This window comes from Symphalangus syndactylus, chromosome 7 (genome assembly GCF_028878055.3).
Source record: "Symphalangus syndactylus isolate Jambi chromosome 7, NHGRI_mSymSyn1-v2.1_pri, whole genome shotgun sequence".
Classification (NCBI taxonomy): domain Eukaryota; kingdom Metazoa; phylum Chordata; class Mammalia; order Primates; family Hylobatidae; genus Symphalangus; species Symphalangus syndactylus.
In genome coordinates this window covers 32,323,783-32,348,919 of record NC_072429.2, presented here as the reverse complement: position 1 = coordinate 32,348,919, position 25,137 = coordinate 32,323,783, and the positions used below count along the sequence as shown (strand labels likewise).

The 25,137-nt window shown below is 41.2% G+C and overlaps 1 pseudogene; it reads right to left on the bottom strand.

The window, feature by feature from the left end:
- Window positions 1–23,211: 23,211 nt before the first annotated feature.
- On the bottom strand, window positions 23,212–24,173 carry LOC129485720 (corepressor interacting with RBPJ 1-like; annotated as a pseudogene).
- Window positions 24,174–25,137: the final 964 nt, after the last annotated feature.

Sequence of the window (25,137 nt, the reverse complement as noted above, 5' to 3'; positions counted from 1 at the left end):
GTTTGTGACCTTCCCCTCTAGACTAGGAGTGTTTGCAAGTTGCAGCTTGAGCACGCCAGGGTCTTTAGTCTTACTGCCCAAGAGCCAGCATCGTGCCTTTACTTCGTTGGCACTCAAAGAAACGTGTGTTGAATGAGGAAGTACAACGCATCTAATATCGCAGCTAAAATTTATTTAGCAATCCAGTGGATTTCAGCAATGGACTTGGTAAGGTTCACATTTTTATTTTCCTCTGTTCAAGAGGAAAATAAGCATTTCTCAGTATCAATTTCCTGAATCGGGCCACGAAGTTGTTTCTCAGAAACAAGGAATTGTGTATTAGGCTTATGTGTTGAGACTTTACCATGTGTCAGGCACTGTAGAAAGTGCTTTATAGATTTTATCCATATGGTATTCAAAACAGTTCTTTAAGAAGATGATTTGACTATGTTCATTTTACAATTAGAAAAACTGAGATTTAGCAAGGTCAGTAATTTCAGTCATAATGGCAGAGTTAAGATCAAAACCCTAAACACGAGAAAGCTGCCTCTCACATATGAAACTGTGTGTTTGTGTGCATGCACACACTCATGTGCACAGAGTTCTCAAGTTTGTGAAATTAAAGGTTGGTCCCTGTGAGCTTGGACAGCACCATGAGCCCTGACAAGCCCAGGACTCAAATCCATGAACATAAAAATATTCATTTAAATTTGCGGCCGGGCACAGTGGCTCGCACCCGTAATCCTAACACTTTGGGAGGCCAAGGATGGTGGATCACTTGAGGTCAGAAGTTTGAGATGAGCCTGCCCAACATGGTGAAACCCCGTCTCTACTAAAAATATAAAAATTACTTGGAAATCGCTTGAACCCAGGAGGCGGAGGTTGCAGTGAGGCAAGATTGTGCCACTGCACTCCAGCCTGGGCAACAGAGTGAGACTCCATCTCAAATAAATAAATAAATAAATTTGGGGTTCCGGTTTATTTCACTTAGCATAATTTCCTTCTGGTTTATCTATGTTGTCCCAAGTGGTAGGATCTCCTGTTTTTATGCACACACACACTCTCTCTCCACATTATATTTATTCACCCATTTGTTGAATACAAACAAATGTTGTTGGAAGCAACATTTAGGTTGTTCTCATATCTTGGCTATTGTGAATAATGCTGCAGTAAACATGGGAATGCAGACATCTCTTTGTGATACTGATTTCAAGTCCTTTACATTTATACCCAGAAGCAGGACTGCCAGATCCTGTGGTAGTTCTATGTTTAATTTTTTGAGAAACCTCCATACTGTTTTCCATAACGGCTGTATCAATTTGCATTCCCACCAAGAGAGTACAAGTGTTCCCTTTACTCCACATCCTTGGCAACACTTGTTATCTTTTGTCTTTTTGATGATAGCCTTTCTAACAGGTAGGAGATGATAGCTCACTGTGATTTTGGTTTGCATTTCCCTGATGATGAGTGATGCTGAGCATCTTTTCATAGAGCTGTTGGCCATTCATATGTTCTTCTTTTGAAAAATGTCTATTCAGGCCCTTTGCCTGGCATTTAAATCAGATGATATGTTGTTGTTCTTATTGTTTTGTGCTATTGTGCAGTTTGAGTTCCTTATATGTTTGGGATATTAGCCCCTTATGACATATACAGCTTGCAGGACCTCACGTATATGTGGAATCTAAAATAGTTGAATTCATAGAAGCACAGAGCAGAATGGTGCTTTCCTGGAGTTAGGGGCTGGGGGAAGTAAGGAGAGGTTGTTCAAAGGGTATGAAGTTCCACTTGCACAAGATGCATAAGTTCTGGAGATCCAATGTATAGCAGTGACTAGAGTTAACAGTACTGCTTTGGTTACTTAAATTTTCTTAGAAGGTAGGTTTTAAGTATTCTCACCATACACACAAAAAGTAATTATGTGAGGTGATGGATATGTTACTTAGCTTGATCGTGGTGATCATTTCACTATCTAGATGTATACCAAAACATCAAGTTGTGCACTTTTAAATATGTATGATTTTTATCAATTATACCTCAATAAAGCCAAAAAATAAGTAGGTAAATAAATAAATTTGGGCCCAGGTGATCCCCCTTTGGTAGTTGAGAGAAGAGGCTCAGCAAAGCCATGTGACCATCACAATAATGTGGGCTCCTCTATGACCAAGTGTAAAAGCTCCTAGTTCTCATCTGGTGAGACAGAAGACAACCACAAGTCAGGCAAAATAACTTTATTGGCTGGGCACGGTGGCTCACGCCTGTAATCGCAGCACTTTGGGAGGCCGAGGCGGGCAGATTAGGAGGTCAGGAGATTGAGATCATCCTGGCTAACACATTGAAACCCCGCCTCTACTAAAAATACAAAAAAATTAGCCAGGTGTGGTGGCGGGCGCCTGTAGTCCCAGCTACTCAGGAGGCTGAGGCAGGAGAATGGCATGAACCCGGGAGGTGGAGCTTGCAGTGAGCCAAGATCCTGCCACTGCACTCCAGCCTAGGCAACAGAGCGAGACTCCATCTCAAAAAAAAAAAAGAAAAAAAAACTTTATTACTCACAGGTAGGCAACAAGGATAAACAAAAGCCTAGGACACACAGGGAGCAGATCCCCCAGGGTTCAGGTAAGCTGCCCAGGGTCAATGGACCCCTATCTGTGCAAGCCCTACGTCACACCCGAGCTCAGGGACCTTGAACGGGCTCCACTCTGGGTTTCTACCCTGGGAGCAACTGGGATCATTTACTCAAGCATTATAGAACATCCTGTTCTTCCAGGAATGAGGTAATAACCCAGATTGCAGATATTTTCTCTTTATTTCAAGATGTTGCATTCTCGGTACATTGTGCTGGAGAATTGTAATCAAGTTGGAGAAGAGCAGGGGCAGCCAGAGTCATCTGGGGCCCTGGCCTCCTGCTCCAAGCTGGGTTCAGGACTAGCTCTTCTGCCCATGCTTTTCCCTCCATCCGTCAGTGTCCTTGATCCATAGCCCTGAGCTGCCACCCATGTGGTGGCTATAGATCTGCTGTCGGGTCCTGCGGGAGACAGGCATTGTTTCTCACTGTCCTTCCCTCTTTTCTCTTTATAGAGAATATTAAGCATGTGTTCCAGGCACTATGTGCTAAGCACTTTACATGTAGTAGTGATTTTAACCCTCACTAGAATCCTATGAGGTAAGTATAACATTATCGAGGATGAGCAAGGTTGAGTGGCTTGCCCAGTTTACTTAATTAGGGAGCAGAGGAGCTGGGATTTGATTTTAGGTTGGCTGATCCCAAACCCAACTTTCCCAAGTATAAGCCCAGCATCCATAACCACAGCTCTGTGGGTTCCACTACGGGTATGAGTGGTGGAGGGTTTCCTTTGGTAACATCACACTGGAATCCTGGAATTGTCCATTTGTGTCTCCAGGGCTTTGGGGGTGAGACACACTGTTCTTTGTGGCAGCTCTAGGCTATGGTGAGAATTTTATGGGACAAGGACTCTCAGTGGGTAAGCAGAGAAGGATATAGCAATGGAAGTAAAAGTTGCTAGCACTTAAAAAAAATCCCATTCTTTCCAATTGAGTTCCACCCTCTACCTACTCCCCAGAATAAATAAATAAACACCCCATTACTTCCTTCCTCTCTCCTCCCTCTTTCCCTTGGGTGATTAAGAGTGAGACTTTGGGGCCAACGCAGTGGCTTCCACCTGTAACCCTAGCACTTTGGGAGGTCAAGGCAGGAGGACCCTTTGAGCCCAATGGTTTGAAGCTGCAGTGAGCTATGATCATGCCACTGCATTCCAGCCTAGGCAAAAGAGCAAGACCCTGTCTCTATTTTTAAAAATAAATAAGCCAGCTGGGTACAGTGGCTCACACCTATAATCCCAGCACTTTGAGTGGCTGAGGTGAGTGGATCACCTGAGGTCAGGAGTTCGAGACCAGCCTGACCAATATGGTGAAACCCCATCTTTACTAAAAATACAAAAACTAGCCAGGTGTGGTAGTGTGTGCCTGTAGTCTCAGCTACTTGGGAGGCTGAGACAGGAGAATTGCTTGAACCCAGGAGGCAGAGGTTGCTGTGAGCCAAGATCACACCATAGCACTCCAGCCTGGGCAACAGGGCGAGACTCCATCTCAAAAATCAATCAATCAATCAGGCCTGGTACAGTGGCTCACATACGTAATGCTAGCACTTTGGGAGACCAAGGCAGAGGATCACTTGAGGTCAGGAGTTCCAGACCAGCCTGGTCAACATGGCGAAACCCTGTCTCTACTAAAAATGCAAAAATTAGCCAGGCATGATGGGCTGTGCCTATAATCCCAGCTACTCAGGAGGCTGAGGTAGGAGAATTGCTTGAGCTCGGGAGGGGGGAGGTGAAAGTTGCAATGAGCTGAGATCATGCCACTGCAGTCCAGCCTGCGCAATAGAGCAAGACTCTGTCTCCATTAAAAATAAATAAATAAAAATAAAGTATAAAACAAAAATTATTGAAAGATAAATAAATAAATCAGAAAGGCCCAGATTTTGAAATCAGGCACACCTAAGTTAAAATGCTGGTTAGTTTGCTGAACAGACACTCTGTTCAGCGAGTGAACCAGTATTTCCTACAGTCTGGGGCAGACAATTATATGGAAGTCTGGAAAAATACAGAACATCAGTGTTTTGAGAACCTTGGACCACTCCTGTCCCTCTACCTCAGTCATCAATGCAGAAGCCTGGTTTTGCTCTATTAAGATTGGAAAAGATTGGAAATGTACACTGTTGAGTCCCAGTGGTGGAAGGAAGGAGGGTCTTTCTTCCTGTGTTAATTGAATAGAGGCTACAGTGGTTAGCCTGGACTGAAGGCATCCCTGTCTTTTGAGCAGTTCACCTCAGTAGAAAAGAATCTAAAGGAAGATCACTGTCGTTTAGATCTGCTGACCTGTGTGCCTACCCCTTGCAAATGTCTGCTGGGTACTTCTAATTCCACAGGTCATCAGATGCCTGCTTGGTAATACGTGAATAATAAAAACAACTTTCATTTCTTCCTATTTAAAAAAAAATGCTAGTTCAGCCACTGGCTATCTGTGTGACCTTGGACAAACCACTTAACCTCTCTGGGCTTCACTTCTCTCATCTGCAAAACTGGGACAGTGACAGACACTAGCTCATTGTTATGTGAATCAGGAAATATACGCAAGTAAATGCTTAATAAATAGATAGCTGTTCTGAATCCCTTCTGCTCCCAGTCTGCCCCTCAATAGCTGAGTGACATTGGATAAGATCCTTCTTCTATGGGCCTCAGTTTCCCGTTTTGTACAATGAGTGTGATTGACTAGGTCAGCGTTTCCCGAAGTATGGCTCACTGGTGTAAGCTAGATGATTTTTCGTGGTACAAGGCGAATATTTGTTATTTAAAATTATGAATAGATTTTAACATATAAGAGAAAAAATAAAACTAAGATAGCAAACATGTGACTTTGTGGATATCGTTTGGAATGAAGCCAAGTAAAAAGTAGCGATTTAAAATAAAAAGCATGAAGTGAATAACAGATCAAGTGGTACACCAATACGGTGGAAGTTGGGAAGGTGATCCTTGAACAACCCGGATTTGGGGAAGTCTGGGCAAGATGATCTGGCTTTGATTATCTGGCTACCCAAAGAAACTCCAGCTCATGAGTTACTTGCTAGGGGGAACCCTTGGTCCCCCCTATTTTTTAAGTGGCCAGGCCCCTGTAAGCCCCATTGCCAGGAGTTTTGGCTAATGCCCTTTCAGTACACATTGCAAAAATAATATAAATAACTCATCCTAGGACTTCAAACATGCCACCTGAGATGTATGGTGGAAGATTACAGGTTTCCAAGACGCACCCCCTCCATCATTCCCGTGGCTTAGAGGCTTGTTGGAGAGCGGAGATCAATGCTTTGGTTTTATGGGCAGCTGGGCCACGTGACCAGGCCCCAAATCCTTTGCTTTATGGGTTGTTTACACATTCCTGGTGAGAAACGGTTTACATTCTGGGCCCTGAGCGCACTCCTAAATCAGCTGCCGGGTTTTTGCAGTTGGAGGTGAAAGAGATCTGTGTGTCGGTGGGCACCAGGAGGCGAGGGGCAGAACAGAGAGGGGCAGGCTGAGAGGGGCCTGGGGAGGGAGCCCCTCAAGGCCCTGTGTTTCCTGTCTGTGGCACCTGGAACCTATTTCTGAGTCAGCGGGGGGCGCTGTGCAGGGCCTGAGGTGGGTAGGGACCTGAGGGGTTGCATATGCACCATACTCAGGATGTGCTGGGCTCGCACTCAGTGCAGGCACTTGGCACATGTTAGCTCACTGGGTTCCTACAACAGCCCTGGGAGGTTGGGGTTATTCCCATTTTCAGATGAGGAATCAGAGACTCAGGGAAGTAAGGCAAGCTGTTCCCTATTACATAGCTGAGGAGTGTCAGAGAAGGACACTCGAACCCTGCTCTGACCAAGGCAAAGGCTGTGGTCTCGCCACTCTGCTTTCTTGTCGCTGGGGCTCCAACAGAGGCCATTTGGGTTGGAACTTAGGAGATGCCTCCTGGAATGGGGAGGGAGGATGAGGGGGAGGCAATTCTGTCTGGGTTTTGTGACTTGGCCAAGTCACTGTCTGAGAATCCCGCGTCACACAGTTGACCTTGTGGATCTGGTGCACAAGATGCCCTGGAAATCATCTGGGCAAGTTCAAGGGTACCTAGTGGGCCCCTGCTTGTCCCTCCCCTCCTCATTCCCTCCTTCCTCTTCTTTCTCCCAGTTACCCTTCCCCTCCTACCCCCTCCACCCTGAGAGGGTCCTTACGGTCCATTTGTTTTTCTTGGCCCCAGTTCTGCCTTTGGCAGCTGTGTGGGCTCTTAGGAAGCTGCAGAGATGCTGGGGCAGCTCTCAGCCCCCTGAGTCTTCTCCAAACCATCCAGCCCCAGTGCCTCAGCAGTTCCCCAAGTGACGTGGCTTCGAGCCCCTTCCTCATCCTGGCTGCTGCCTTCTGAGGTCAGAGCAGGGAGTTGACCCAAAGTTGGTGCGGGAAGTTAGCAAGCAGCCTGTGTAAAGAATGTTCTTCTCTCTCTGGATCAAGAGACAGCCAGGAGTTGTGGAAAGTGTGCAAGTTCCAAGGAGGGTGACACAGACATGGATTAATGCCCTGTTCCAACACTGAATCACCTCGCTCAAGGCACTTAACTCTCCCAGCCATGGTTTTCTCCGCTGTAAAGTAGAAGTAACACTTGTAGCAGACATCCATGCTTCGTGCTGTCCTGCAGCCTTCCACCTTCCGCCTGGTATCCCTAGTTTCCTGTCGAGGTCCCTTCCTCTCCTGCTCTCAGCCTATATGAGTGGGGGTAAGCTCATCCTTGGCTCAGGGACTAAGGTACTGAGCACTTCCCTCACACTACCTGCTCCCTCCCACAGTGATTGGTTCAGGAACGGGCATTTTTGAGAACAGAGCAACACATGGAGCAGAGCCATGCCAGGAGATGGCAATATTATTTGAGTGTCTGCATTAAGCTGTACCAGAAGCCAGCCAGATTCTTTTGACTTTCCAGATAGACACACAGACTATTAAATTCCCTGTGGAAGATGAATCACAAAAATGGCCTCCTTTCTCCACTCCTCCCTGTGTTCTCCCGCCTTCTTGCAATATGGCTTTATAGCAATTCTTATCAAAAGGTGGGATTTATTTCCTTCCTCCCTGAATGTGGGTTGCTGTTGTGATTTGCTTTGGCCAATAGAAGGTGGCAGAAGTGATGGAGGGCCAGTTCTGAGCATGCCCTTCAAAGAGCTTTGCACACTTACGTTGGTTCTCTTGGACCTGTGAACAAGCCTGAGCTAGCCTGCCAGAGGTGTGGAGACCCTGTTGTCCCAGCCAAGGCCATCCTGGACCAACATACAGTCTGCTAGCTGGAAATGCATGGAAGAGTTCAGCCAAAGCCAGCAGAGCTGACCACAGAGGCTGAGCCCAGGGAAACCACAAGAACCACCCAGCTCGCTGTAGATTCATGACCAAGAATAAATACTTAACTGTTTTTGTTTTTTGTTTTGAGATGGAGTCTCGCTCTGCCACCCAGGCTGGAGTGAAGTGGCACAATCTCGGCTCACTGCAACCTCTGCCTCCTGGTTCAAGCCATTTACCTGCCTCAGCCTCCTGACTAGCTAGGACTACAGGCTCATGCCACAGCCCCCGGTTAATTTTTGGAGAATAAATACTTACTGTTTTAAACATTGCATTTTGGGGTAGTTGATTATGCACCAATAGCTGATATATTCCTTGTTTTGCTTAAATTAGTCCTGGTTGGTTTTTCTGTCATTTTCAATTAGAAAATCCCAGATGATGCAACTGTAATACCTACCTCATAGGACTGCTCTGAAGATTGGAAGTGACATTGGCAGAGTGGCTGGCACACTTGGGGAGGAGTCAGTAAACAATAGCTGTTGTCATTATTCCCTGTTCATCCTCCCAGCTGCTCCCTCATCCACATCCTCCAACCACAGGCAGCAAGTCCTCTGCCAGTGTGGATAGTGGAGGGCAGCATGCTGGCTGAGGGGTGCCCTGGGTGGCCATGCTGTTGCTACCAGGCACTGGGGAGGAAACCAGAGAACCCAAGTTCAGGTCCCCATCTTCCAGAGGTGAGCCCTTAAGTGCCCTGTGAGAGAATGAGGTGCTACTTCTGGGATTGAACGGAATAAAAGTCTTCAACAAGATTTCCCTATGGTTTAGCAACTCCACTTCTGGGGTGGGCTGAATTGTGTCCCGCCCACACCCCAAAAGTCATATATTGAAGTGCTAATTCCCAATATCTCAGAATGTGACTGTATTTGGAGGAAGAGCTTTTAAAGACGTAATTAAATTAAAATGAGGCCATTAGGGCGGATCCTAATCCAATCTGACTGGTGCCCTTTTAAGAAAAGGAAATTTGGACAGACAAAGCCACCAGGTATGTGTATGTACAGAGAAAATGCTATGTGAGGGCTCAGCGAGAAGGTAATTATTATTATTTCTTTTTACCAACCAAAAAGAAAGGCTTCAGGAGAAACCAGCATTGCCAACACCTTGATCTTGGACTTCCAGTTTCCAGAACTGTGAGAAAATTAATTTCTGTTGTTTAAGCCACCCAGTCTGTGATATTTTAATAAGGCAGCCCTAGCAGACTAATACAACTTCCTAACTGTGTAGCTCTAGGCAAGTTACTTCACTTCCTAAATGTCAGTTTCCTCACTTATAAAACAGGAATGAAAAAACAGTAGCCATGGCAGAGGGTATTGTGAAGATTTAATGAGATAGCACCTGTAGCAGAGGTGCCCGGGACCCATCACAGGATAAGAGCAGGGAATATGTTAGCAATCGCTAGTAGCATGTTATTCATCTTAATTTATTCTTTGTTTATTTAGCAACAACTTGTTTATGATGACAAAAGCCATGTGTTTACTATTCAAAAATCTTATAAAAATACCAAAAAATGCAAAGTTCTATAAAATGTCAGCCCCTTTTCCACATATATGTAAACGTTTTAAAAATTACAACCATACCACACATACCGTCTCCTGACTTCCATCCTTCCTCCAGCCATAGACCTGCAAACAATTCTCAAGGGGTTGTTATTCTTTTTTTTTGAGACACAGTGTCACTCTGTTTCCCAGGCTGGAGTGCAGTGGCCCGATCTCGGCTCACTACAACCTCCACCTCCTGGGTTCAAGCGATTCTCCTGCCTCAGCCTCCTGAATAGCTGGGACTACAGGCGTCTGCCACCAGACCAGGCTAATTTTTGTATTTTTAGTAGAGACGGGGTTTCACCATATTGGCCAGGCTGGTCTCGAACTCCTGACCTTGTGATCCGCCTGCCTGGGCCTCCCAAAGTGCTGGGATTACAGGCATGAGCCACCACCCCCGGCAGGGTTGTTATTCTTAAATGCCCATTACTGTCTCACTTTGCTGGAAAGGGGGAAAGGGGAAACTAAACGTGAGTTTCAAAGAGAATGGCCCTGCTTCCTTTGGGGAAGCTGTTGGCCTCCCTCATTATGGGGCACCGGCCCTTCATACCCCTTCCTGGAGATACTGGTTGAAAGAGGTCCCTGTACACCCCTCCCCAGGCTGGTGCCCAGGCTCTTCTCAACACCCCTCTACCATGCTCACCCCTCATTGCCATTTTCATTCCCCGCTTTCCTGTCCTGCCCCTCCCAGGTGTTAAATGAGGGGAATTTCAGTCTGGAGTGAATGTTTACAGCTTACTTGAAACCCTTAAAAATAAAAATTCATCATAAACTGACAGATCCTTAAATTTAACTGTGCAAACAGTGCCACAATAATATTTAAGCTCCGCTTGAATGAATGTTCTATCAAAACCATATGGGCTCCCACCTGGTTCCCTCTCTGCAATGGTGGAATTTGAGGAAATGCTGGCGGGATGTTTATTTGGGCTGAAGGCACAGACCTGCTTACTCTGGGTTACCTTTTTTATGGGTGCCTTCATGTGACTTGGTCGACAGCCCTGGGCCTTGGGCCGCGCAGAGTTCCTCTGGAGGCGTAGTGAGCAGGAACAGTGCAGGATTCAGACTTGCCTGGTTTGAATCTTGGTTCTGCGAGTGACTAGCTGTGTGACCTTCAGAATTTTACCTGTCCTCTCCGTGCCTCAGTTTCCCATCTGTAAAATGGAGGGAGGTGTGATGATAACAGTTCCTCTTTATCAGAAAACTAGATGAGCCAATTTGTGTGACACACAATACCTGGAATATAGCATGTCCTCAATGAACTCTGTGTGTGTGATTGTGTGTGCGTGTGTGTGTGTGTGTCTGTGACAGAGAGAGAGTGAGTAAGGGAGAGAGAGGGCATGTGCTCAGGTGCAATTGATCTAACTCCTGAGTTTATGACACATAGTCCACCCCTGGTCTGCGCAGTCCTGCTCTTATTTTGTTGATTCCTTCTCCTTTACCCTCATTTCTCTTGTCATTCTCTGTCCATCCAAGACAACCATTTTAGTCCATTTTGTGGATTATGGGGGTATATATCCTTAACAAAATGTAATGTTGTTTTGGTTTTCATATGGTCTTTTATTGACCTGAAAGTGTATTACAGATTTTATTGTTTTTTTTGTTTTGTTTTGTTTTGTTTCACTCAGAATGATGTTTTAAACACCCATGCGTGTTGCGGTGTGTACGAGTCTCTGTCTTCTAACTGTGGCTGTTACTACATGCTGTGCCTCCAGCACACTTGACCATCTGCTCCTTAACTGATGGACTCCAGATTGCCCCAACTCAGCCCCACAAACAACACTGCCTTGGAAATAACTGGTCATGTCCTTTATGAACCTGTGTGAAAATTTCATTAGAATATATGACTGGAGAAAAACAACAGATGCTGGTGAGGCTGCGGAGAAAAGGGAATGCTTATGCACTGTGGAAAGCCGTTTGGAGATTTCTCAAAGAACTTAGAACTACCGTTTGACCCGGCAATCCCATTAGTGGGTATATATCCAAAAGAAAATGAATCATTCTACCAAAAAGATACATGCACTCGTATGTTTATCACAGCACTATCCACAATAGCAAAGACATGGAATTAACCAGTGGATTGGCTAAAGAAGAGGCAGTACATCTACAGGACAGAATGCTACATAGCCATAAAAAGAATGGAATCACGTCCTTCGCAGCAACATGGATGTAGTTGGAGGCCATAATCCTTAACAAATTAATGCAGGAACAGAAAACCAAACACTGAATGTTCTCACGTACAAGTGGGAGCCACACTTTGGGTACTCATGGACATAAAGATGGTAGCAATAGACACAGAGTGGGGTGACTGGGAGAAGCACAAAGGTTGAAAAACTATTGGATACTATGCTCACCACCTGGGTGATAAGATTAATCATACCCCAAACCTCAGCATCATGCAATATACCCATGTAACACATCTGCACATGTACCCTCTGAATTTAAAATAAAAACTGAGATTATTTTTTAAAGATACAAATTTGAAATTAAAAATACAAACAAAAAAAGAATCTATGACTAAGAATGAATGGTCAGATAATATGTATGCACATACCTAATTTGACTAAGAACTGTAAACTGCTAACTCATGCTGTTGGCCAATTTTTTTATTAAAGCTCATTTTCTTGTTAATTGTCAAGAGTTCCTTTCTATTCTTGTTAGCTTCTGACAAAGCAAATTATCTTCCTTCCATTTGTCATCTGTTTACTATATCTGCATTATTCTTAATTGATGAAATTATCAATTTTGATATATTCATATTGTTTTTTCTTACATTGAGTGTTTTTAGCTTTATATTGTTTGTATTGAGTTATAATTTAAATACAAAAGGATATGTAGAGTGTTAAGTATATAGTAGGATGAGTTATAATTTAAATACAAAAGGATATGTAGAGTGTTAAGTATATAGTTAGATGAGTTTGAACAAGCATCTACACTCATGTAACCACTACCACAGTAAAGATATACAACATTTTCACCACGCCAGAAAGTTCCCACTTGCCACTTCCCAGTTAATCTCCCACAAAAGGCAAATACTGCTCTAATTTTCATCACCATAAGTTAGTTTTTCATATTCTAGAATTTCATATAAATGGAATCTTACATATACTTCTGTGGCTGGCTTTTTGCGTTCAATGTGTTTTTCAGATTCATTTGTGTTATTGCATATATCAGTAATTCATTCTTTTTAATTGTTGAATAGTATATCGTAAGAAATTGTGTATCCACTTATCCAACCATTGACATTAGGATTGTTTCCAGCTTTTGACTCTTATGAATAAAGCTACTATAAACATTTATATACAAGCTGTGTGTGTGTGTGTCTGTGTGTGTTTGGTGTGTGTGAGTGTGTGTGTGTGTGTATTCATTTTCACTCCTAAGAATGAAATTTTTGGATCATAGATAGATAGGTATATTTTATTTGTTTTTTGTTTTATTTTGTTTTGTTTGTATTTTTTTTTTTTTTAGTGGAGACAGGGTTTCACCATATTGGCCAGGCTGGTCTCACACTCCTGACCTCGTGATCCACCCGCCTCAGCCTCCCAAAGTGCTGGGATTACAGGTGTGAGCCTCCACGCCTGGCTGTTTTGTTTTGTTTTTGAGAATAGGGTCTCCCTCTGTTGCCCAGGCCGGAGTATACTGGCATAATCATGGCTCAATGCAGCCTCAACCTTCTGGGCTCAAACAATCCTCCTTCCTCAGCCTCCCAAGTAGCTGGGACTACAGGTGCATACCGCCATGCCCAGCTAATTTTGTTTGTTTGTTTGTTTGTTTTGTAGAGACAGGGTCTTGCTATGTTGCCTAGGCTGATCTTGAACTCCTGGCCTCAAGTGATCTTCCCACCTTGGCCTCCCAAAGTGCTGGTATTATAGGCATGAGCCACCACTCCCAGCCAGTAGGCATTTTACCTTCAAAAGAAACTGTCAGAGTGTTTTCCAAAGTGTTTTTACCTTTTCACATTCAAAACAGAAATACAAGAGATTTTCAAGTGCTCCACTTCCTCACCAACACTTGATATTTTCCATGTTTTAAATTTTAGTCATTCAGGTATGTGATGAGTATCTCATATTGTCTTTAATTTTGATTTTCCCTTATGTCTACTGATGTTAAACATCTTTTCACGCACTTATTTGGCATTTCTAGATCTCTTCTGTAGGGTATCTCTTCAAATTTTTACCCTTTTGTTTTAAATTTGACTGTCTTTTATTGTTGAGTTGTAGGAGTTTTTATATATTCTGGATGCAAGTCCTTTGTCAAATATGTGTTTTACACAAATACTTTCTCCTATTTTGTGGCTCATCTTTTCATTTTTAAATGATCTTTTTTTCTTTTTCTGAGGTGGAGTTTCATTCTTGTTGCCCAGGCTGGAGTGCAACGGCACAATCTCAGCTCATGGCAACCTCCGCCTCCCAGGTTCAAGCAATTCTCCTGCCTCAGCCTCACGAGTAGCTGGAATTACAGGCAACCGCCACCACACCCAACTAATTTTTGTATTTTTAGTAGAGACCTGGTCTCTCCATGTTGGTCACGAACTCCCGACCTCAGGTGATCCGCCCACCTCAGACCCCCAAAGTGTTGGGATTACAGGTGTGAGCCACCGCACCTGGCATTATCTCTCTTTTTTTTTTTTTTTGAGACAAAGTCTCGCTCTGTCATCCAGGCTGGAATGCAGTGGCACGATCTCGGCTCACTGCAATCTCCACCTCCTGAGTTCAAATGATCCTCCCACCTCAGCCTCCCGAGTAGCTGGGATTACAGGTGTGCACCACCATACTCGGCTAATGGTTGTATTTTTAGTAGAAACCAGGTTTCACCAGGTTGGCCAGTCTGGTCTCAAACTCCTGACCACAAGTGATCCACCCGTCTCGGCCTCCCAAAGCGCTGGATTACAGACGGGAGTCACCATGCCTAGCCTTAAATGATCTTTTTTGATGAGCAGAAATTTATATCTTTGATAAAGTCAAATTTATCAATTTTTAAAATAGGCTTCGTTTAGAGGAATTTTAGGTTCACAGCAAAATCAAACAGAAAGTGCAGAGAGTTCTCATTTGCCTCCTGCCCACATAAAAACACAGCCTCCCCTACTACCAGCATCCTACACCACAGTGGAACTTCCATGACAATCGAGGAACCTGCACTGACACACCATTATCACCCAAAGTCCATAGTTTGCATTAGGGCTCACTCTTGGTGTTGTATATTCTATGGGTTTTGACAAATGAAAAATAACATGTATTCACCATTATAGTATCATACAGAGTAGTTTCACTGCCCTGAAAATAATCTGGCTCTGCCTATTTATCCTTCCTTCCCCCAACCCCTAGCAACTACTGATCTTTTTACTGTCTTCATAGTTTTGTCTTTTTCAGAATGTCGTACAGTTGGAATCATACAGTTATGTAACTTTTTCGGGTTAACTTATTTTACATAGAAATATGCACTTAAGGCTTCTTCATGTCTTTTTTAGGGCTTGATAACTCATTTCTTTCAGCACTGAATGATATCCCATTGTCAGAATGTACCACAGTTTATTTGCCCATTTACCTACTGAAGGACATCTTGGTTGCTTCCAAGTTTTGGCAATGGTGAATAAAGCTGCACTTTTTCGATCTTAGAGCTATTGTGCTGTGGTTTGTTTTGTTTTGTTTTGGTGGAGTCTTGCTCTGTCAACCAGGCTGGAGTGCAGTGGCATGATCCTGGCTCGCTGCAACCTCTGCCTCCTGGGTTCAACCGATTCTCGTGCCTCAGTCTCCCAAGTAGCTGTGATTACAGGAGTGCACCACCACACTCGGCTAAGTTCTGTATTTTTAGTAGAGATGGGGTTTCACCATGTTGGTCAGGCTGGTCTCAAACTCCTGACTTCAAGTGATCTGCCTGCCTCTGCCTCCCAAAGTGCTAGAATTACAGGTGTGAGCCACCATGTCCAGCCAGAACTATTGTTACAAATATCTGTGTGCAGGTTTTTATGTGGACAAAAGTTTTCAACTCATTTGGGTAAATATCAAGGAGCACAATTGCTGGATAGTATGAGAAGAGTATGTTTAATTTTGTAAAAAAAGCTCCCAAACCATCTTCCAAAGTGCCTATACCATTTATCATTTCCACCAGCAATGAATGAGAGTTCTTGCTGCTCTATAGCCTTGCCAGCATTAAGCGTTGTTGGTATTATATTTTGGATTTGGGCCATTTTAAAAAGTGTGTGGTGCTGTCTCATTGTTGTCTTAATTTTAAATTTTCTAATGACATATGATGTTGAGCATCTTTTCATATGCTTCTCTGCCATCTTCTTTGGAGAAGTGTCTGTTCAGGTCTTTTGCCCATTTTTTAATTGAGTTGTTCATTTTCTTATTGCTGAGTTTTAAGAGTTTTTTCTAAATTTTGTATAATAGTTCTTTATCAGATATGTCTTTTGCAAATATTTTCTACAAGTTTGTGGTTTGTCTTCTCATTCTCTTGAAAATTTATCAGTATTAATCTTTTATAGGTTTTGCCTATTGAGACGTTTTCAAGAAACATGTTCACCCCAAGATTGTGAAAATACTCTCTTGTGCTTATTTCTAGAGACTTTACAGTTTCTGCTTTTGCATTTAGATCTTTGATCCATCTGAAATTAATTTTTCAGTACAGTGTAAGGTAGGGGTTGAGATGGATTTTTTTTGCATATCAATATCTGGTTGTTACAGACACTTTGTTGAAAAGCCTTTTCTTTCCCCCCTTTGATTACTTTGGTATCTTTTGTTGAAATTCAATTGATGATATATCTATATATATATGTATATAATATATACTCAATTACATATAATTGACTAATTGACTACATATAAATTATATATAGAGTCTATATATATATAGTTTCTCTATATATATAATGTGTGTGTTTTGTGTATATATATACATATGCCTATTATGGGGCACTATTCTTGACACTACCATATTCTCTGGATTATTGTGGCTTTAGAGTAAGTCTTGAAATCGGGTTGGATAAGTCCTTCAATTTTGTTTTCCTTTTCCAAGATTGATTTGAATATTCTAGGGTTTTTACATTTCTATATAAATTTTAGAATCTATATGTGCTTTAAAATATTCTGCTGTAGGCTGGGTGTGATGGCTCATGCCTGTAATCCCTGTACTTTGGGAGGCCAAGGTGGGTGGATCACCTGAGGTCAGGAGTTTGAGACCAGCCTGGCCAACGTGATGAAACCCTGTCTCTATTAAAAATACAAAAAAAAATCAGCTGGGTGTGGTGGCGCACACCTGTAATCCCAGCTACTCAGGAGGCTGAGGCAGGGGAATCACTTGAACTCAGGAAGGGGAGGTTGCAGTGAGCTGAGACTGTGCCACTGCACTCCAGCCTGGGCAACAAGAGCAAAACTCTGTCTCAGAAAAAAAAAAAAAATCTGCTGTAATTTTTATTGAGAGTGTGTTGAATCTTTACATAAATTTGGAGAGAATTAACATTTCAACAATATAGAGTCTTCCAATCCGTGAACATGGTATAGCTCTCCATTTGTTTAGATCTATTTTAATTTTTTTAATCAATATTTTGTAGTTTTGGTGTAGAGGTCTTACACAACTTTTGATAAATGTATTCTTAAGAAATTTGTGGATCTCAGAGCTATTGTTAATGATATTATTTTATATTTAATTTTTAAATTACTTGTGCTACTGTATAAAATTGATTTTTTTAAATGTTGACCTTATGTCCTGAGATTGGCAATTTCTTTTGTAGATTTTGTAAGATTTTTCCACACATAAGCATATTATTAATGAATAAAGATAATTTTACTTCTTTTCTAAGCTTTATGCCTTTTTTTTTTGACAGAGTCTCTCTCTGTCACCCAGTCTGGAGTGCAGTGGTGCAAACATGGCTCACTGCAGCCTCGAACTCCTGGACTCAAGTCATCCCCTCACCTTATCCTCCCAAGTAGCTGGAACCACAGGCATGCACAACCATGCTTGGCTAATTTTTAAAATTTTTTGTAGAGACAGGGTCTCGCCATGTTTCCCAGTCTGGTCTGGAACTCCTGGGCTCAAGCAAGCCTCCCACCTCAGTCTCCCAAAGTGCTGAGATTATAGGTGTGAGCTGCTGAGCCTGGCTTTTTATGCCTTTTATTTATTTTTCTTGTCTTATTGCAATGGCTAGAATTACCACTGTTACATTGACTACAAGTGAAAGGGAACATCTTGGCTTTGTTCTTAATTTTGGGGAGAAAACATTTAGCATTTTTTTGTTTTTGTTTGGTTTTTGTTTTGAGACAAGACTTCACTCTGTCATCCAGGCTGGGGTGTAGTGGCACAATCAGACCTTACTGCAGCAGCCTCAAACTCATGGGTTCAAGTGATCCTCCCACCTCAGCCATCCAAGTAGCTGGGACTACAGGCATGCACCACCACACCCAGGTGATTTTTAAATTCTTCTTTTGTAGAGACAGGGTTTTGCCATGTTGCCCAGGCTGGTATTGAATTCCTGGCCTCAAGTGATCCTCTTGCCTTGGCTTTCCAAAGAGCTGGCATTATAGGCATGAGTCATTATGCCTGGCCAGCATTCAGCTTTTTGATATTTATTATTAGGTTAGCTGTAGGCTTTTTATAGATGCCTGTATCAGATTGAAGATGTTTCCTTCCATTGAAAATTGTTACTAGTTTTTAAAAATCATGATTACATGTTGAATTTTTTCAAAGACATTTCCTTTATCTATTGAGATGATCCTATGATTTTCCTTCTTTATTCTATTAATGTGATGAATTATATTTATTGCCTTTAAAATGTTGAACCAAACTTGTAGCCCTGAGATGCATCCCATTCAGTTATGATGTATTATCTTATTTTAGTTCGGTTGGGGAGACCAAGAATTTTTATTTTATTTTATTTTTTATTTCAATAGGTTTCTGTGGAACAGGTGGTGTTTGGTTACATGGATAAGCTCTTTAGTGGTGATTTCTGAGATTTTGGTGCACGCATCATCCAAGCAGTGTACACTGTACCCAATGTGCAGTCTTTTATCCTCCACCCCCATCCTACCTTTCCCCTTGAGTCCCCGAAGTCCATTGTATCATTCTTATGCCTTTGCGTCCTCATAGCTTAGCTCGCACTTATAAGTAAGAACATAACAATGTTTGGTTTTCCATTTCTGAGTTACTTCACTTAGAATAATGGTCTCCAATTCCATCTGGGTTGCTGCAAATGCCATTATTTTATTCCTTTTTATAGCTGAGTATTATTCCAGCACATATATATATATATATATATATATATATATACCACATTTTCTTTATCCACTTGTTGATTGATGGGTGACATGGTTTGGCTGTGTACCCATCCAAATCTCATCTTGAATGGTAGCTCCCATAATTCCCATGTGTTGTGGGAGGGACCTGGTGGGAGATAATTTAATCATGAGGGCAGTTTCCCCCATACTGTTCTTGGGTTAGTGAATAAGTCTCACAAGATCTGATGGTTTTATAAGGGGTTTTCCTTTTCACTCGCCTCTCATTCTTTCTTATCTGCTGCCATGTAAGATGTGTCTCTCACCTTCTACCATGATTATGAGGCCTCCTCAGCCACATGGAACTGTGATTACATTAAATCTCTTTTTTTAATATATAAATTACCCAGTCTCAGGTATGTCTTTATCAGCAGCATAAAAACAAACTAATATAATGGACAACAACAAAAACATAAAGTGGGGAAAAGACACCCTAGTCAACAAATGGTTCTGGGATAATTGGCAAGCCACATGTAGAAGAATGAAACTGGATCCTCATCTCTTGCCTTATACAAAAATCACTCAAGATACGTCAAAGACTTAAATCTAAGACCTGAAACCATAAAAATTTTAGAAGATAACATTGGAAAACCCTTTTAGATATCTGCTTAGGCAAAGACTTCATGACCAAGAGCCCAAAAGCAAATGCAACGAAAACAAAGATAAATAGATAGGACCTAATTAAACTAAAAAGTTTCTGCACAACAAAAGAAACAATCAGCAGGGTAAACAGACAACCCACAGAGTGGGAGAAAACCTTTGCCAACTATGCACCCAACAAAGGACTAATATCCAGAATCTACAAGAAACTCAAACAAATCAGTAAGAAAAAAACAAACAATCCCATCAAAAAGTAGGTTAAGGACATGAATAGACAGTTCTCAAAAAAAGATATACAAATGGCGAAGAAACACATGAAAAAATGCTCAACATTGCTGGTTATCAGGGAAATGTAACTCAAAACCACAATGGCTACCACCTTACTCCTGCAAGAATGGCCATAATTTAAAAATAAAAAATAATAGATGTTGGTGTAGATGTGGTAAAAAAGGGAACACTTTTACACTGCTGGTAAGAATGTAAACTAGTACAACCACTATGGAAAACAGTGTGGAGATTCCTTAAAGAACAAAAATTAGATCTACCATTTGATTTAGCAATCCAATCCCACTCCTGGGCATCTACCCAGAGGAAAATAAGTCATTATATGAAAAAGACACTTGGACACACACGTTTATAGTAGCAAAATTTGCAATTGCAAAAATATGATACATTGTCTTTTTAATACAATGCTTATTTTGGCTTGTCAGTTTTTGGTTAAGGATTTTTGTGTCTCACAAGAAATTTTAGTCTATTGTCTTTTTCCTTACCTTGTTATATTCTTGTCATTTTTGGTATCAGGATTATGCTGGATCACAAAACAACTTTGAAAGTGTTCTACTGTCCTTCACTCCCTGAAAGGATGTATATATGAATAATATTATTTCTTATTTATTTATTTTGAGACACAGTCCCACTCTGTCACCTAGGCTGGAGTACAGTGGCATGATCTCAGCTCACTGCAGTCTTGACCTCCCAGGCTCAAGTAATCCTCCCACTTCAGCCAGCTGAGTAGCTAGGACTACAGACACATGCCACTATGCCTGGCTAATTTTTATGTATTTTTAACAGAGATGGGGTTTCACCATGTTGCCCAGGCTCGTCTCTAACTCTCAGCCTCAAGTGGTCCTCTCACCTCAGCCTCCTGAAGTACTGGGATTACAGGCATGAGCCACTGCACCTGGCCTTATTTCTTATTTAAATATTTGATATAATTCACCAGTAATGCCATCTGTGCCTAGAATTTTCCTTATGGAAAGGTTTATAATTAAAATTTTAATCTCTCTAGTAGACATAGGGCTATTAAAATTTTCTATTTCTTCTTATACTGGTTTGATAACATGAGTTTGTCTATTTTATTTAAGTAGTTGAATTTGTGGCATAAAGTGGTTTGTCCCTTTTTAATTATTTTTAATATCTATAGGATCTCTAGGGATACCTCGTCTGTCGTCCCTGATGTTGGTAATTTGTGGTGTTTTTTTCTCTATCAGTTGAGTTAAGTACTCGATTTTATTAATCTTTTAAAAATAACTTTTGGCTCTTTTGATTTTCTCCTAGTGTCCATGCATTTTCTTTTTTAATTTTTGTGGACACATGGTGTATATATTTATGGTGTATATATTTATGGTGTATATGAGATATTTTGATACAAGCATGTTTATATATTTTCTATTTCATCGATTTCTGCTCTTTATTTTCTATCATCTACAAACTTTACATCTAATTTGCTCTTCTTTTCCTAGTTTCTTAAGTTAGAAGCTTAGATAATTGATTTTCAATCTTTCTTCTTTTCTAACGCAAGCAATTAAAGCTAGAAGTAAATAAGCATTCAGCTATAAATATCCCTCTAAGAACTTTAACTGCATCCCACAAATTTCAATATGTTGTTTTTCCTTATCGTTTAGTTCACACTGTTTTCTAATTTCCCTTTTGACTTCTTCTTGAGCATAAGTTATTTAGAAGTATGTTGCTTAGTTTTTGATTTTTGGAAATTTTCCATATATTTAATTGCTTTTAAGAAATTTAATTCTGTTGTGATCAGAGGACATATTTTGTGGGATTTGAGTCAGTACTTTGACATGTATTGAGATTCGCTTCATGGCTCAGCAAATAGTCTATCTTAGTGAACATTTAATATGCTCTTCAAAAAATGTATATTCAGCAGTTATTGGGTATAGTATTCTATAAACATCAATTTGTTTGATCATGTATTCAAATATTCTATTTCCTTACTGATTGATTTGTCTGCTTATTCTATCAATTACAAAGAAAGAAATATTAACATCACCTACATATTTGTGGATTTCTCTTATTTCTCACTTTGATTGTCTCTTTTTGTTTTTTGCATTTTAAAGGTTTGCTACTAGTTGTGTACACATTGAGAATTATTATATCATCATGATGATTTTAACTTTCTATCTATAAAATGACTGTTTTTGGTAATACTTTTTGTCTTGAAATGTAATTTGTCTGATATTAATATAGTCATACTAGTTTCCTTATGCATAGTTTTGTGATATATTGTGTTTCATCATTTTATGTTCAACATGTCTCTATATTTAAATTTAAAGTGACTATCTTATAAACAGCATATAGTTGAGTCTTGCCTCTTTTTATTCACTTTGAAAATCTCCGCCTCTTACTGTACATTTAATGTAACTGTAAATAAGTTTGGGGTTGGCCAGTCATGGTGGCTCATGCTCGTTCCTAGCACTTTGGAAGGCCGAAGTGGGCGGATCACTTGAGGTCAGGAGTTCAAGACCAGCCTGGCCAACGTGGCGTAACCCTGTCTCTACTAAAAATACAAAAATTACCCAGGCATGGTGGCACTTACCTGTAATCTCAACTGCTCAGGAGGCTGAGACAGAAAAATCACTTGAACCCAGGAGATAGAGGTTGCAGTGAGCTGATATTGTACCACTGCACTCCAGCCTGGGCAATAGAGTGAGACTCCCTCTCAAAAAAAAGTTTGGGGTTAAGTCTTAAGTCTAGTATGTTGTCAGTTTCCATTTGTTCCTTCTGTTCTTTGTTCTCTTTTTCCTGCTTTCTTGGTCTAATTAAGTACTTTTTAAGAACCCCATCTAGTTTACTCTAATGACTTTTTAGCTATATGACACTGTATATGTATATATACACACACATGTATATACATATACATATATATGTATGTATATATATATTTTTACTGTCATTCTTTTAATGATGTTTCAGAACAAAGAAAATGTCACAGAGTTATATGTGGTTTTTATGTGGTATAGGGCACAAGAAACAGTTACCAACAGAAAATATTTCTACAGCCCCAAAATAGCTTACTTACAAATATTTGCAAAATTCATTCTTATGGTACTCATGTAGTTTTGTACTTGCATCGACAGTTTACAGAGATGAGTAATTAAAATTAGGTTTTTTGGGTTTTTTTTTTTTTTTTTTGAGAAGGAGTCTCGCTCTGTCCCCCAGGCTGGAGTGCAGTGGCCCAATCTCGGCTCACTGCAAGCTCCGCCTCCCAGGTTCATGCCATTCTCCTGCCTCAGCCTCCCAAGTAGCTGGGACTACAGGCACCCACCACCACACCCAGCTAATTTTTTGTATTTTTAATAGAGAAAGGGTTTCACTGTGTTAGCCAGGATGGTCTCAATCACCTGACCTCGTGATCTGCCTGCCTTGGCCTCCCAAAGTGCTGTATTACAGGCTGTTTTGCCTTCCATGTTGGCCAGGCTGGTCTTGAACTCCCATTTCTTTCAGAGCCTCTCTTCTCTGGGCTGTAATTACGGCTTCTGGACTTTTTGTCAGAATCGGAATGGCTCCATTTGCTATCCTCCCTAGAACTCTCGTGTTTTAAGAACCTGAGCTTTTCCTTGGCTTTTTACTGGTTATGGTGACTGCTAGAAAGTTCTTCATGAAGTTTTCTCTTCTTAGAATGGTCCTTCACTTCAGAATCACTGTTGTTATGCCCTGAACACTTGCTTTTCTTTCTTTTCTTCCTATTTTTTTTTCTTTATTGTCACTCTCACTCTCACTACTGCTTTCTAAAGTCTTAGTAGAGGAAGAGGAGGAGGAGGAGGAAGAGGATTTATGTTTTCTGTGTTTACTTCTGCTCTTCTGAAACTTTTTCTTTTTTCTATCTTTTTCTTTTCTTTTTCTTCTCTAGTCGATCTAATTTCCTGAAAAGTTTCTGTTTTTGTTTAGTTGCTAGTGACTTTAAACATTCAACTTCTGGATATTTTTCACCCTCACTTGCAACATACTCCTTTGATGGATCATTTGCGTTCAAGTTTCTCCCCAGTACATTTCGTTTCAGTGCAAACCCACTGTTTCTCATCTTCGCTATTAGCTCCAAGGGGTGCATCGATGGCCCTGAGACGTCAGTGGGAACCAAACTTGCATTGATTCCAGAAAGACCAAACAAAGGACATTCTTGATCTGTGTTGACATGACCCCATTGGTGACATTTAATGCCCACAGGGCTGCTCTCTGATGTTCATGTCACCTTTGACATATTTTTCTCATGGGGCTCCTTTCTGCCATTCAAATTTGTATTCAGTCTCTCTTTCTGTTTCTTCTTTCTCTTGGTTTTCTTTTTTAGCTCCTGGTGGGGCTTCATACATGAAATTAAGGCCATTATTAACACGTTCATCTCCCATAAGCAATCTGTTATCATATGATTCTTGTTCTTTATGATATTGCTGCATTAATTCTTCTTGTTTCTTCTTATCATATGATATTTTCTGTTCTGCCATCCATACTTTTTTGATATCGGATTTGGAGGCAAGATGAAAATCCTTCTTGCACAGGAAGTTGGTGAAGGATTTCCCCATCTTGGAGCTGGAGCTGGGTAAAGAAGCAGCTAAATCTGTAAGCAACGTAAACAAACTCAGCCTCCTAACCGGAACTGCTGCCACTGTATATTTTTTAAATGATGGCTCTAAGAATTACATCCATAACTTATCACACTCTTTGTTTTTTGTTTTTGTTTTTGAGATGCAGTCTCTCTCTGTCACCAGGCTGGAGTACAATGGCGTGATCTTGGCTGATTGCAACCTCCGCCTCCTGGGTTCAAGTGATTCTCCCACCTCAATCTCTCGAGTAGCTGGGATTACAGGCATCTGCCATCAGGCCTGGCTAATTTTTGTATTTTTGTAGAGATGGGGTTTCACAATGTTGGCCAGGCTGGTCTTGAACTCCTGACCTCAGGTCATCCTCCTGCCTCAGCCTCCCAAAGTTCTGGGATTACAGTCATGAGCCACCGTGCCCGGCCCACATGCTTTCTTAAAATTGATATTATTCCACTTCACATGTGAGGTAAGAATCTTATCTTAGTTACATTCATACTCCCTCTCCTCTTCTTTACTATCATATAGCTTCCTTCTACATATATTATAAATCCCACAATAAGCTGTCATTAATTTTGCTTTAAAATTATTAAATGAATTTTAAATAATTTAAGAAAATAATTTTTATATTAACTTACATATTTACCATTTCTAACAGTCTTCATTTCATCCTATATGTGTGATTTTTCATCTGGCCTGAGTTTTCCCTTAAGCCTGAAAAACTTCCTTAGAATTTCTTATGGTGCAGGTCTGCTGGTGATAAATTCTAACAGTATTTGCTTATTTGAAGATGCTTATATTTCCCCTCAATTTTATAAAGATGTTTATGGTCAGGCCGGGCATGGTGGCTACGCCTGTAATCCTAGCACTTTGGGAGGAGGCCAAGGCGGGTGGATCATGTGAGGGCAGGGGTTTGAGACCAACCTGGCCAACATGGCAAAACCCCATCTCTACTAAATACAAAAAAAATGAGCCAGGTGTGGTGGCGTGCAACTGTAATCCCAGCTAATCCTGGCTTAGT